This window comes from Fukomys damarensis, unplaced genomic scaffold (assembly GCF_012274545.1).
Source record: "Fukomys damarensis isolate Sample0158 unplaced genomic scaffold, DMR_v1.0_HiC HiC_scaffold_7, whole genome shotgun sequence".
Classification (NCBI taxonomy): Eukaryota; Metazoa; Chordata; class Mammalia; order Rodentia; family Bathyergidae; genus Fukomys; species Fukomys damarensis.
This window is the reverse complement of record NW_022900919.1, coordinates 17,852,388-17,857,552: the sequence shown is the minus strand read 5'-3', so window position 1 is coordinate 17,857,552 and position 5,165 is coordinate 17,852,388. Positions and strand designations below refer to the sequence as shown.

Here is a 5,165-nt window from a genome sequence, read left to right as displayed (position 1 = left end):
TTTTTTTTTTTTTTTTTTTGGTACCAGGGATTGAACTTGGGTCCTTGTGCTTGCAAGGCAGGACACCAAACTGCTGAGCTAAATCCCCGGCCCTAGCACTCACTTTTATATCTCAAGCAACAACACACCCAGAACTTCTACCTAGTTGTAGGCTTAGTCCCCTGCTCTTGCTCTCCCCAAAGAGTCAAAAAGATTCTGGGTGCTGCTCGATAGTGGCTCCTGTGAAGAGCAGGAATTTTCACTGTGAGATCTCAGAAGAACATGGTAAGTCTTCACATAGGAGCTTGCAACTCCAGCACTAAACCCAGCCACCCTCCAAGCTGGTGGAGGTGATATCGTCCACTGGTAGCACACAGAAATGAAGACCTGGATCCCAGTCTGAGCACTACCACTAGCAAAATGACTTGGGGTAAGTTACCTTTCCTTGTTACATATTTGTTGACTATCTGGTAAAGGGCTTGTTGTTACCCATCTAAAATACCCATCTTGGAGAGATGCCCCAAATGCCATCTCCCCATGGGTCATGACTATCTTCTGGTGGAGGACATCTTTTGCTTGTTGGGTCCTTCTCTCTCTGCCGAATGTGTTTTCATATCAGGTGGAAATGAAAGGGATGGCCATCCTTTGGGATGGGTTCGGTGGATTTCTCTGGATGACAAAGTAGGCAGATGCTTGGGGGTTAATAGACCCTCTCTGTCACAGTTGGACAGAGCCAAGTGGGAGTTCTCAGAGAGATTTTCCAACTTTGATTTCAAGAAGGCAGCTCTGCCTAACAAATAGTCTGAAATGTCAAAGAATAAATGTTAAAGCTTGAGGGGTCGTTCTCCAGGGATTTGCCTAGGCTGGCAAGGGAGGGAGAGGAGGAGGGAGAGAGGGACACAGCAGAATCCTTCACATAAAGATTCTGACTTGGTTTTGTGATATTTAAGGAGAAAGAAAGCTCTGAATTATTTATAGCATAGAAAATGGAAACAGTCTGTAGAGAAGGGGCGAGGCTTATGACAGTGGTTTAAGTTCTGTTGTTTAGCTAGCTACCTGAGTCTTGAACTGGTCGATCTTCTCCCATTGATGTGCTACAGACATCTCCAAGAGTTATCTGTTGTTACTGTTACTACTATTTTAATTAAGAGTCCACATCATGCGGTACATGGGCTGGGAAAAACAATTTCTAGAAAATGATTGTTGCAAAACACAGGAATCTCTTTTCCTTACGGGGTCTCTAGCACATCCTCAGTACTTCTGCCACCCTCCCCTGACCTACTTTCAGTCTCTGCTTCTTCCAGCAAGAAGAGGATCCCTGCTCCTGTATGGGTGGGAAGCAGCTTGGCTTTGGTTTGGATACCAACTGGCCCTGTAGATTTGGGAAGATAAACTTCATCCTCCGTTGTTCTAGCTGAAAGACAGAGAGAATTGCCCTGTGCTTCTTCTGAGTGTGCTGAGGGTATAAAGAATAATATGTATTCAGAACATCTTGGTACTGATGTGGGGACAATAATTATGTGAAGGGTGAAGCAATTTTATGGGATGAATCAAAAGTGATTGAAAAGTTGGTGGTAAAGTTGGAGTGAATGGGGTCTTTCATCTGTTTATTTTGGTCAGTGATGTTTACATGTAAAAAGAAAATGCTTGCTGTTAAAAATTATATCCTGATTTAACAGTATGGGTAATTGAAATCCACTGGTAACTCCCTAATTACAGCTAAAAGTAAAATTGCAAGATTCGCATGCTCTCTCTTTCCTCTTTACATGTGATATGAATGTTTTCTTGGTCACTCTTCTAATTATTTTTGCATATTTTTGACATGCTCAGAAATACTAACAAATGAAGCCAACTATTGGACAGTTTGAGTGTGGGGAGATGAGGCTAGTCAAAGTATAAATAAGATAATTGATAAACCTCTGTACAAACAACACTGTATTAGGACACGTTGCTTTCACTGAAAATATCAATACTTTTGCTTTTTTCTTATCCCTGTTTTTTTTTCCATCTTGAAGAACCTGGAGAACATTTTGCAGTTAAAATGTCACAGTGACACTCCTGTTATAAAACTCTGAAAATATATATATATATATATTTTTACACTCAGTAACTTACTCTACCTCACAGAAAGGTCTTCCAAATGTTTTTCCTCTACTCCATACTTTCTATGAGGTAGGAGTTTGACTAGCATCTTTGATCTAGGGCAGGAGTTTTCAACCTTCTCAGTCTTGACACCCCTTTACATTCTTAAAAAAATAATCAAGTGCTAAAGAACTTATGTTTATGCGGGCTATAGCCATTTTGTTTACTGGTTTTGAAATTAAAACTGAGACAATGTAAAAACCCAAGCACACACAGAGTCCATTTAGCTCTCAGAGCAATAATACATCCCATGTTAGGAAGTCCTCGGACGACTCCACGTGTGACACCTGTGAGGGAACAAGAATCCACTGTACATATATCCTCTTTACAAGCGAATCTTTTGAATTTTGGGAGCCACCAGGGGGTCCCAGGATCACATTTCTGCACCTGATGCTCTGAAGGAAATCAAAGCACAAATGGAATCTAAAAATCAAACCTGGACCCCTTTGGTGCCCAAGAATCTTCCAGTTGAGCACTTTGATCCAAGTGCAGGAGCCTTTCAGAAGCCTATTTCTTCATGCAAACATCACTGACTGCCCCAGGATTGCTAGCTTAAACCAAACTGGGTGCAACTATGTGTGCTTAGTTGCAAGGAAAGTGGAAATTTATAAGGAGGACTTCATCTAGTGTTAAGAAATTTAGCCATAGCTAATTGCTTGCCCTGGGGAGCATGGGCTTTATATGGTCAACTTCACTGCTTGACTGTGGAGACTTAGCATAAATGGAGTTTGCAAAATCACATTGGTAAAAGCAGAAGAACGAATGGTAGGAGTATTATGAGAGATCTCCCACCATGCATTTTGCAGTCCTCATTGTGTCTCATATTTAGATTTGTTTAAGAAACATGTGAGGCTCCACAGTGTTCCAGCCAGGGCTGTAGGAGTGCCTAATCTAGGGAGATTTGGCAGAAGGAGATTGGCTTATGACATGTGCAGTAGTATTTTAAGAAGTCTCCTCAGGTTACCTCTGAATTGCACTACCAGGCAGAGTGACCTGTCTCATCATGGGGTTGGGAGTGTGTGACAGTGTTCGTATCCCCTATTGTACATCATTTATACCCCCGCAGCAAGAACAGCTCTGAGCTTGTTCTGACGAGCTCTATTATGAATATTTCACAATCCTCAGCAGGAGAATAGGGCCTTTCAAGGATGCCTTTAAGGTCATGAGTGCATAGTGGTTCATTAATTCATCGTTCAGACAGCTGTTGGGCATCTGTTCTGCGCTATGCTCTTTACTATTATGTAAGGTAGTTTCATATGCTGCTTTCCAGAGCCTCATAGTCTGGTGCTGTGGTTTACAATCAGTAGTCATCCTCCACCAGACATGTGTGGAGACATTTTTGGTTGTTACAGTGGCGGGAATTGTCCATCCCAAAACCTGACAGTACTAAGGTTGAGAAACTCTAGTTTAGTAAGAATATTGACCACTATCCCTTAGTCCTGGGCAAGAAGACCTTCCCACATTTCAGGATTCTCTTTCAGCTGCTAGAAAGCCAAGAGTTATGGAAAGAGCCCGTGTCCCACTCCCCTTGTGGACAGGGTTGTAGTTGCCTAAACCAGAATATCTTACCAAGACAGCTCTTGATGTACCTGCAGGGCATGCACAGACCTCTTTGTTGTTCATTCTCCTGAGTGAGGGCTGCAATACAGGAGAGTACACTGCTGAGCCCCAGAGATGACCAAACGACTACTGTTTGGGGCAGGGGAGTGTGAGAGTGGACTGTTTAAGGAGAGATGGGGCTGCCAGCTGAGTGTGTACACATATGCATGTAAGGCCTCTTTTGCTATGGGATGGAGGTGAGACCAAAAAGAAGGGTGATAGGCTAGGGACCAAATTTCTAGTACCACATGACAAGATTCACAACTCCAAGGAGACTGAGTTCTTCAGATATTACTGTAGATTATTCTGAAGATATATTTAACCAGGTTAAGAGGATAGGACATATCTTATTTAGTAGTGTGTTAGCTTGATTTATAGTTTGCAAATCTTTGGGTATGTGAGAGATGGATTTCTAATTATCCACTTTTTCTAGGTCCTTCAAATATAAGGGATGGGTCTGGTAGAGATAGGTGAATAATTAAAAGGAAATATTATAAAATTATGAGCATAGAAGAAAAATATCTAGCTTTTAAATGATGTTTTTAAAAATACTAAATCTGTTTGTAGATGTATAAATACAAATGGAAGATTAGGGAACCCCATCATCAACATGCTCAGTTAAGATTTTTAGGTGTTGTGTTCCATTGTTGGGGGAGCTGTCAGCCTCTGAGCCTTGGGAAGCCTGGCCCCATTGCCATGTAGCCAAATATCATGATCCACCAGCAACTCTGGGCAGTCTGAGCCCTATGTTCTGCCTGCTGGGCCATCTCCATGCAATACAGTGTCATGCCCTTGTCAGGTTGCTATGGAGACTGATCTTGAGGTCTCCACAATTGAATGGTATTTATTGGGGGTGTGCAGATTACTGGATGCCATCCAGCATCAGTCATACAGATGCGATGGGGGCTGCATCCTTCCCTCCTTCCATTTTTGGACTGTTGTGAGGATATCTTTCTGTAACAGAGAGGTAAAGACCCTGGAAAAATTGAATGGGAAGGATTTTTTTTCTTCTAATAATAGCGTGCTTTTTTCTGATTACAAAGTAATTTATATTCACAGTAGAAACATCAGTGAAATACAGAAAAGCATAGAAACACATAAATTATCCATCATCCCATCACTCAGAGACAACACTGTTAACATTTTAGCCTTCTCCCTTCTAATCTTTTTTATGTACTTATTTAATTATTTAACAGAATAAAATCCTGTGTGCACATCCACACACAAATAGTATGGTACTATTTCTTTTTCCATAAGATTGTATGTGCCATTTAACCGGTCTTTTGCAATATTAAAAATTTTTGCTAGGTAACATATTCACCATATGGTTTAAAAAGTACAACACACAAGGACTCATACATGAATGTTCAACATTTTTATAATAGGCAGGAATGGAAAAACCCAATAACTATAAGATAGTGAATAAAAATAAGGTGTGTGTGTGT

The 5,165-nt window shown here is 41.1% G+C and overlaps 1 protein-coding gene across 3 annotated transcripts in view; it reads left to right on the top strand.

Annotated features, from left to right (window-relative positions):
* Window positions 1-5,165, top strand: part of Ntrk3 (neurotrophic receptor tyrosine kinase 3) — a 356,741-nt gene that overhangs the window by 276,040 nt on the left and 75,536 nt on the right. The window lies entirely within an intron of this gene.